Source organism: Coenobita brevimanus, unplaced genomic scaffold (assembly GCF_032717465.1).
Source record: "Coenobita brevimanus isolate Jiangsu-jjx unplaced genomic scaffold, ASM3271746v2 jjx.HiC_scaffold_2752, whole genome shotgun sequence".
Taxonomy (NCBI): Eukaryota; Metazoa; Arthropoda; class Malacostraca; order Decapoda; family Coenobitidae; genus Coenobita; species Coenobita brevimanus.
Window position 1 is genome coordinate 268205 of NW_027643711.1, and position 10358 is coordinate 278562.

A 10358-nucleotide genomic window follows, 5' to 3' on the forward strand; every position below is an offset into this window, starting at 1 on the left:
TCTGTTGCCAGACGCCTCAATCCTGCAAGGAGTGGCCACAAACAAATCGCCTCCATGTCGCTCTGTCCCCCGCCATTTCACTGCCCTGCTCCCAGCTCACATCCCCCTCTCTCATATACCTCTCCACTCCATCCTTTCATCTCATCCTTGGCCTCCCCTCCCTCTCTCCCCCTCCACTTCACTCATATACACTCTCCTCGTCAGTCTCTCACTCTCCATCCTCTCCACATGGCCAAACCACCTCAGTGTGTTTCTCCTAACGCTTCCTATCACATCCACATCCACACCACAACGCTCCTTCACTTCCTCATTTGTCAGTCTGTCTCTCCATGTAACTCCACATGCTCCTCTCATTTCTTTTTTTGTGCAAGGAAGGAGGAACCAAAGGCCAGGAGCCGGGAAACCGTTCCTTCCAAGAAAAAAACAAAACAAAAACAAAGGAGAGCCAAATTCAAGATCCGTTCATTTCGAGATGCCTGGACACACTGCGTGTGAAAAACTGGAGATCATAGGATGTAGGAAATACAGACAGGGGGAGACAGTTCCAGAGTTGACTTGTTGCATAAATGAAGGACTGCCCAAAGGATCCTAGTGAGATATACCACCTTCCCCTCCTTCTATAAAACAACGATAATAAATACAAGGAAATTATAGTATATGTAAAGACAGCGAGGAAAACTATTTAGTATGTGTTTGTTTATGTAGATGCATTTCTGATGGATTGATTAGTCTATAGGAGGTTGTTACATAAGAAGATGGAGGGTGAGCGGTTCTTCACATCCCTATCTATCTATCTATCTATCTATTGCCAGACGCCTTAATCCAGCAAAGAGTGGCCGCAAACAAATCGCCTCCATGTCGCCCTGTCCCCCGCCATTTCATTGCCCTGCTCCCAGCTCACACCCCCCTCTCATTTACCTCTCAACTCCATCCCTCCACCTCATCCTTGGTCTCCCCCTCCCTCTCCCTCCCTCCACTTCACCTACGTACACCCTCTTAGTCAGTCTTTCATTCTCCATCCTCTCCACATGTCCAATATGGCTTAAAGATACAGTAATACACAACTCTGTACGGTAAGTGTTATGCACAGCTTTGTTTTACTGTTTACGTAGAACTATTCCTACTTGTTTTTATATATTTGCTTTAGAATCCATTGTCATTATACAGTGAACTACGCTATGTTATAGTTTCCTCCTTCTTGCTTTACTATCCTTATCCATCAGCATGTAGAATTAGATCTCGTAGTCATAGTCTACTCTGTAACAAAAAGCCTCGAAAGGATCATAGGGTCTGTTGCTGTTTGCTGTTCTTTGTATTCCTTTGTACTCCCTCCCTCTTCTCTCTCCTCCCTCCTGCCTCACATCCCTCCCTCCCTCCCTCATCCCTCCTTCTCAATTTCTCCCTCCCTCTCATCTCTCCTCCCTTCCCTCCTTCTCTGCCTCTCCTTTCCACCCTCTCTGCCTCTCCTTCCCTCCCTCTCTGCCTCTCCTTCCCTCCCTCTCTGCCTCTCCTTCCCTCCCTCTCTGCCTCTCCTTCCCTCCCTCTCTGCCTCTCCTTTCCACCCTCTCTGCCTCTCCTTTCCTCCCTCTCTGCCTCTCCTTCCCACCTTAACACTATCTTGGAGGGCGCGGGCTATGGCATTATCCCCAGCTGACACCCCTCCACCTCCTCTCCTCGGCTCTGTAAATGAGTAGCGTGTAATTTTTCCCACGTGCATGTCCGTCGTGTGTGTGTGTGTGTTGATATTCGCCCCGCACATGTAGGGGCACGGGCAAACAGAGAGCCCGTCAGGGAAATGGCGGAATCAAGCTCTCGATTCAGAGCAAAGCGGGAACAGCAGGCTGAAGGACGAGGGGAAGGCGGCAGGGGCAGGGGAAGGTGCGATGGTCAGTGGTGAAAAACGGCTGGGCAAAAAAGCACCTCAAGTCTGCCCATCAGAGTCCGAGATGTCGGTGTACTCGGAGTCGCGATCTATATCCTCGTACAACTCTAGCTCCCCCGAGTCCCTAAGGCGAGGTGGAACGCCTAATGGGGAGTCTTGAAGGACCCGGCTAAGAGCTAGAGTTATGCCGCGTTCGAGCCTGGCGGCGAGGAGCTCACGAGTACACGCAGCATCGTCGGACTCAGCAGAGGATGGCAGAACAAGGGCAGGTGAGGGGCTTGCAGGCGGCGGATCGGTGGCGGAAGTTGTGAGATCCACTCCCTCAGCAGCAGGTGGAGAAACGGGGGGGGGGAAGGGCCCTCGACGTCGCGGTGGTCGGGCGAAACGGGGACGGCAGCCCTTTCCCCCTCAGCTGCAGACGGCAAGGAGTGGATCTCAGCAACGGTGGTGATGGTGTCAAGCTCCATGGCCGTGATCGGTGCCGGGTCGGTAGGGGGAGAGACAGACGAGCCAGTCGCCCTGTTGAGGGGTCCGTCCAGGCACAGCCGTTTGCGCGGTGTGCAGCGGGGCCGAGGTGGAGGTGGCCGGGACTTGGGCTGCGCAGGAGGCCGCCGGGGACGACGATCTGGACGAGGGGCTGAATATGCGTCTCCGACAAAGCTCTGGGGGATGACAAGTCTTGGTAGCCCGTTCTCCTCAAAGATCTGAGGGAGGAGAACGTGCAACAGAGCCTTGTCACCCCCACAAAAAGCCTGTGCCGTAGCGACGCACATCGAGACCAGGAGATTAGTCTCCCCAGAACACCCAGGATCACGAGACTGGCGTCTCTGGGCCGTGGGGCGCCGCCGTGCATGGGCAGAGCCCTGCACAGCAGCACCTCCCGGCCCAGTGACATCCGTAGCCTCGGGACCCTTGGGTGACTGACGGAGCCGAAACTCCACAGCCTCACCCTCGCCAAGAGAGCGCCGAAAGTGTCGGGGGTTAGGTGCAACGATCCGGAGTCTGTGCACGAAAACATCAGCACCGGTGTCCCGGCGCTTGATGAAGCCGTACCCAGACTTCACGTTGAACCACACCACCGCACCTGTGATCTTCGTGACTCCCGGCGGCCTAGAACTACTGCTGGATGCCCCCTCAACGGGTCGTAGGCGGTGGCAGTAGATCGCTGGTCGGGCATAGCTGGGAAGGTCTCACTAAGCCGGCAGTGATCCTCCTACGGCTGCTAGACCGGAACTGCATGTCCGTCGCTTATTTGTTTTTCCACATTAGCAGACGATTTCCACGGAGCGGCAACTCTGTCAGCCTGTCTGTCTCTCCACGTAGCTCCACATTCTTCTCAGATAACTTATTTCCACACCACTTTTCACACGAATAAAGATTGGTTAGGAGAAACACATTAAGGTGGTTTGGCCATGTGGAGAGGATGGAGAGAGTGAGACTGACGAGAAGAGTGTATGTGTGGTGGAGGGGCGGAGATGGAGGGCGAGGCCAAGGATGAGATGGAAGGATAGAGTGGAGAGGTATATGAGAGAGGGCGGTGTGAGCTGGGAGCAGGGCAGTGAACTGGTGGGGGACAGATCGACAAGGAGGCGATTAGGTTGTGGCCACCCCTTACGTAATTAAGGCGTGTGGCAATACTGTAGAATGATAGATGGTTCAACTGAAAGAACAGGCAGTATCAAAGAACTGATGAACAATATCCTGCCTCACCTTTGTTCATCTCGGCAAGATGGGCAAGCTGTTGAAACACTATCAACACTGAGAATAGACACACAGCTCGAGCGTCCTTCCCCTCTCACGGTTAGAGGGTGACTGACGGGATTCGAAGCTTCTCTAGGTCGAGATAAAATACTTGTTTTTATTATGCTGATTAATGTTTACCTTTAGTATTATTCCTATCTATATATCCATCTATAGTCAGACGCCTTCATTTGCGTAAGGAGTGGCCACAAACAAATCGTCTCTATGTCAACCTGTCCCCTGCCATGTCGCTACCCTCCCCCTATCTTACACCCCCCCGTTTATGTACCTCTCTACTCCATCCCTCCATCTCTTCTTTGGTCTCCCCCTCCCTCTCCCCCCTCCATCTCACTCACATACACTCCTAGTTAGTCTCTCATCCTCCATACTCCCAAGTTACATCCCCCGCTCTCTCTTATAGGCCCTATCCTACCGCTCTTCTCCATTCCACCATCTCCTCCTCGGTCTCCGCCTCCCTCTCCACCCTCCACCTCACTCACATACACTCTCCTAGTTAGTCTCTCACCCTCCATACTCTGAATTTTGACCCCCTGTCTCATATACCTCTCTCCTCCATCCCCCCATCTCTTCCTCGGTCTCCCCTTCCCTCTCCCCTCTGCACCTCACCCACATACACTCTCCTAGTTAGTCTCTACCCTCCATACTCCCATCTTACACCCCGTGTCTCATACCTCTCTCCTCCATCCCCCCATCTCTTCCTCGGTCTCCCCTTCCCTCTCCCTCCCTTCCACTTCGCTCACATACGCTCTCCTAGTTAGTCTCTCACCCTCCATACTCCCAACGCTAATCTAGTCGTCTGGGTTGATGATGTTCACCTGAAATACATTTTTATTTATCCTTTTTACTGGCATGCATCCCAACCCCGACCATCGTGGTGGTGGTGGTGGTGGTGGTGGTGGTGGCAGCAGCAGCAGTAGTAGTAGTAGTTGTTGTAGCAGTAGTAGTAGTAGTTGTAACAGTAGTAGTATACACAGGTAATGTCAGCCTGCTGTCTAGTGTGTTGTCTGTTGCCCAGTCTGCTTGCCTGCCTGCCTGCCTATCTGCCTGTCTACCTACCAGCCTCCCAATTGTCAGCCTACCTAGCTGCATGTTTGCCTGCCTACCTGTCTGCCTACCTACCTGCCTGCCCGTTCCTACCTGCCAGCCTGCCTGCCTACCTGTCTGCCTACCTACCTGCCTGCCTGTGCCTTCCTGCCAGCCTGCCTGTGCCTACCTACCTGCCTGTCTATGCCTACCTGCCAGCCTGACTATCTACCTACCAACCTGCCTTGTCTTTTTTTTTTTTTTTAATGTCAACAAGACACTTAAATCTTCAGTGGAAACTATCAGTACAGTAACACTTTATATTCAAACTCCAGCATCGGCAGAGAGAGAGAGAGAGAGAGAGAGAGAGAGAGAGAGAGAGAGAGAGAGAAGAAGTAAGTAATAAGGACTGGCACCAAGCCCAGGAGGACTATATGGCACTAAAACCGCTGCATAAAAATGACGGGTGTGCTATGGTGGAATAAAGGTAGAGGGGAAGACGGGGAAGACACTAAATGTGAGGCAAGATACAGGTTTGAGATAGGAAGCGCATGAGGTGTGTGATGTAAAACACAGGGGATTCACCAAGAAGATCGGCTAAGGTAGGGGGACGTCCAAGGGAGTAAAGGAACGGGAGAGTCCGTCTGCGCACGACGTGGAACGAAGGGCAGTCAAGCAAAAGATGGTGGACCGTGAGTCGGGCCTGAAAACATTGACAGATCGGAGGAGTGCCTCCTGACATTAGAAAGCCATGTGTGATCCGCGTGTGGCCAAGGCGCAGACGGGCTAGGGCTGTTTCCCAACGCCTGTTGCAATGGGAGGACGACTGCCAGTGAGTGACAGTACGTTTGATGGCGCGGAGTTTGTTATCAGTTGTAGACGTCCATTTTGCTTGTCACCGCTGGCCAAGGAGACGGGTAACAATCGGGAAATAATCAGTTGCCGGGATAGGATGAGGTGTGACAGAGCAAGAGGTGACAGCTGCACGTGTTAGGCAGTCAACCCTCTCACTACTCGGTATTCCAACATGGCTTGGGACCCAGCAGGAGACAGACTTCAATCTGGTGTTAATGCGGAACAGCCATTCCTGTATCTTCAGCACTAGCGGGTTGCTGGCAGGGATAGACTGAATACCATGTAGTGCACTAAGTGAATCCGTGAAAATAACAAAAGTGTGTAACCTTGATCGGTATATAACACGAAGGGCCAGTAAAATGGCCAGCAATTCAGCAATGAAAATACTTGCGACTGGTGGAAGGCGGATCTGATAGGTATGGTCTTGCCCTTGCACACACTGCAGCCGTAGCCGTGGGCCTGCCTACCTGCCGGGAAGTAACTGAAGGGCGTACGGTGGCCGCTCCTTCCCCGTCACGTATGGTGGCCATGAACACGGTGTTACTCCCGTAGGAGGAAAAGGCAGGAGAGGGGTGCACAGGGGCAGCGCCCTCTCCGGTACGTACAGAGGCCACAGCCGAGGGTCTACTTACCCTGGTAAGTACAAAGGCCGTAGCCGTGGGCCTGCCTGCCCTTCGGGAAGTAACTGAGGTGTTACTCCTGTAGTAGGAGGCAATAGTGGATGAGGGGCGTACGGTGGCCACTCCCTCCCCGTCACGTACGTTGGCCGTGAACGCGGTTCCACTATTCCTCTCTCTGCCAGTCGGGGCGCGTTCAATAACTAACGCCCCAAGGCCGTCCCCAGAGGTGGCTGTGACTGAGGGGTGTACGGTGGCCACTCCCTCCCCCTTCACGTACGGTGGCCTTGATGGCGGTGTCACAGGGGGAACAACTGAAGGACGAACAGTGACAGCTCCTTCCCCGGTACATAGGGTGGCCGTACCGCGGTGTTGCCTGGGACTGACACTGGATCAGTCCCACACCGAACCTGGTGAAGGCTGCCCCGCCTGCAGGGTTGTTGCCTCTTCCCACTCACCTGGTGCTGTGACAGTTGTGGGGAAGAGGGACTCTGGACAGGGGTGTCCTGGTGACCCTCTTGTCCTGGGTCACTAACCCCACTGTGGTGTCCTCCTGGGGTGGTGGTGTGGTGGTGGCTTCGTGGTGTGGTGGTGGCTTGGTGGTGGGGTGGGGGTGGCAGGGTGAGTGGTCCGGCGGCGGCGGGTATTTTACCTTCATTACCCCTCCACTCCTTTCATTTCTCCAGTCATTTCCCAAGAGATAGAGAGAAAGGCATAGGAAGCAGCCATCAGATTCTTATAAGTTCCTTCCCATCTCGACTCTCCTATTTTGCCTCCTCCTTCCATCTCTCTCAAGCCTCCCTCGCACCTCCACTCCTCTTTCATCCCCGGAGCCATATCAGGAGGGAAAGGGAGGAGGATAAATGAAGCAGCAGCCAAAACAGGCCTAAGATATGTCCTGGCTGGATGAACGAGAATGCCCACTTGAATCGCAGTGAAAGAAAGCTCTCTCTCTCTCTCTCTCTCTCTCTCTCTCTCTCTCTCTCTCACAACACTAATATACTTGTTGAATCCGTTCAACCACTTACTAACACATTAAAATTCTCCTCCATGACTTTACACCCATCCTTTCCACTTAGCATAAATTTGAGTAATCATGGCTGCATGGAAGTTATACCAGCCTCATTCTCAATACTTATATTATCCCTTCCTTGTGAGATGAGACAATTTTTTAATATATATATCTGCCCTCTTCTTTCCTTTTCCCCTCCTATCTCTTCCTGTTCTTCTCCCATCTTTCCTCCTTTCATTTTCCTTCTTATAAGAATTCTTGTATTCCTTTTCTGCCTCCTCCCTGTCTCATATTCCTCTCCACATAACTTTTTGTATTCCTTTTTTCCCCCATCTCCTCTCCTTCCTTTTTTCCTCCTCTGTAAGACTTTTCCTTTCCCGCCTCTTCTCCTTCCATCTTTCTTTGCTTTCCTCTTTTTTTTCATTAATGCATTCTTTTTCTGCCCCTTCTCCTCGCATCTTTCCTTTCTTCATTTTCTTTTCCTCTTTTTTTATTTTTCATTAATGCATTCCTTTTCTGCCTTTCTCCTCCCATTTTTCGTCCTCCTTTCTATGATTTCCTCTCCTCATTTTTTTTCATTAATGCATAATTCCTTTTCTGCCCCTTCTCCCATCTCTCAACCTCCTCCTCCTCCTCCTTTTCACCAGTCTCCTTCCCTCCTCTTACCAGTACTGGGATGTTCTCTACTGGTTTTAAATTATATTTTGGCAGCTTTTGACAGATCTTCATTTATATGGGGTTTCCAATACCTTAAAGCTTCTTTTGATGTACTTTTCAAGGAGTGTTCAGTTCTCTTGCTGTATGGGGCTACTCTTGGATCAGTATTATTATATTCTTTAGGCAACTTACCTCACTCCAAATACCTTCACATTGACTTACCTCAATCCTTTGCTGGTTCCACCTTTATATTATTTTGTAGTATTTCCAACCTCCCATCACTCATCAAAGAAATACAGGTAATATATTACAGTAGGCCAGTTGGCCCACACTAGGCAGCTCCCACACAAGTGTGACTAAGTAAAAGAATAAGTCATATTCCCACTGGTTAGGGAGACACCCAAGCACCTTTCCTTACCAATTAATTTCTGCATATACTGTACATATCAGTGTTACCCTGTATGTGGTCACAAACTCCCACCGTTCATACATCAGTAAGAGAAAGAAAAATAAGAGCTGTGTGGGGTCTGCAAAACACATCACAAGGCCTCAGGTGCTGGACTGCCTCCTGTGCTAAACAGCACTGCCCACTACCAACGAAGGCTTTCTCATTTACCTGAGCTATTATCCTTTCCCTGCTTTCTTGTCTACAGAAACATATTTTCAAGCGCTCTGCAGCAGATCACCATCCTCCTTTCAGGAGATGCTGCCCACCAGTCCCCTGAGTTCATATCTAGCTGAGCAAAGTGAAAACAAACAATATATGAAGCCACATACTGAAAGATGTAATCAAACACTCAGTTCAAATGATGCCATCCTTTTTCTGTAAGAATCCCCAAACTGAGGTGAGCCATGGTACTGTACACATGGCTTGTATTCTCTTCCTAGTCCTTAGCTATTTATTTTTGGATACAGCTGGTTAATAGGATTTTGTACGAGTGTTAGGAAGAGTATGGTGATATTAGAATGATTTAAATAATGTACAAAAGGACAGATCCTTATCCTGCCCTAAGGTGGGAGAGGAGGTTTGGATGATGATGACGATGACTAAAGGACAGCAAGGGGTAATAAGCAAAATAAATTACAGGCATACCCCAGTTCAGCAAACTAATTGGTTAGGCAAAACCCCATCGTTAGGCAGGGTATCATATATCGGGGTACTTTTAACATGTATTGTATTTCATTGTGAACTGTTTACCAGCCTTGGGTTTCCCCAAAAAACAAGCCCAAAACCCACCCAAATGAGCCCAAAACAAGTTTAAAGCCAATCTAAATGGCCTAACAGCTGTCAAGGAAGCTAACCTAAAACTAACACCTGTAAATAACTCACTAAAACCAATAATATAAAATCTGAAATTCATCAAATATGTCTGGAAAACATCAAGCTTAGTAAACTGTACCCCAAAATGACAATGTTCACCCCACCTATGGCCAAAGCACATTAATCTAGGTCAAAAAACAGTTTATAAATCAATCTAAATGCACAACATTAGTCTACGATATCATCAAAGTCGGTAAAAAATCAAAACCCATCATTAAACCAGGGTTTAGCCATCATCGGGCGGGGTATGATGGTATTTCTACCCCCATCGTTAAGCCAGTGTATTGCATCTAGGGGTTTCGTATATCGAGGTATTACTGTACTTGGGAAGAAGTGTTAGGGAGCTGCCGTAACTGATGAGAGTACTGTACAGGCCATGATTTAAAACTCTGGCTAAGCACTGAGTCAAGAGAACATAGCTGAGGATAACTGAAGAAGACTGGCAGACCAAAGCACAAACTGGCAGACCAAAGCACATACAGAACATAACAGTATAAGGTAGGCAGAAAAATGCACATAAACACAGAATATGGCACTGACAGAAACACAGCACATAAAGAACATGAAAGTGTAGCTACAAAAACCTGCAAGAACAAAGAACGTAACCACGAACATGCAAGATTAACTGCAGAAGACTGGCTGAACAAAACATAAACAAAAAGCATGAAAGGATAACTGCAAGAAATTGGAAACACAAAAAGCATATGAAGGGAAAACTTAAGGTAGGTTAGTCCATGCTAGGCTGCTCCTGTAAGTGACTCATCTATAAGCGTAAGATGTAAATAGCAAAGAAAATTATCACACGAGTGGATGGCACAACCTACATGAAGCCACATTATAAGTTGTATGGCAGGCACTGTAACTCCTTTTTGTTAATGATTTATCTTCCTTTTTGCAACTCAGTATTCTCCTGCATCATTGTCTTCATTATTAGCTGCATACAAAAGGATGCTGAGATGCAATGAGAATGAATCACAGAGATGTGTTAAGTCTGCAAAAGCCACTTGTGGTTTGACTGTGGGTATAAAACTTACATTTCACGGATATTTTATTTTTCACTGTGGGATAAAAAATGACAAGAGATACATAATTAAACATTCCTTACCATTCTTACACAACTGCAGTCAACTGACATTCTCACACAATTGCTCAGACATCTAACGTTCTCACACAGTTGGAGTCATCTAACTCTTCAGGGGGAATTAAAAACAGTTCAGTGGGGGTCAAAGA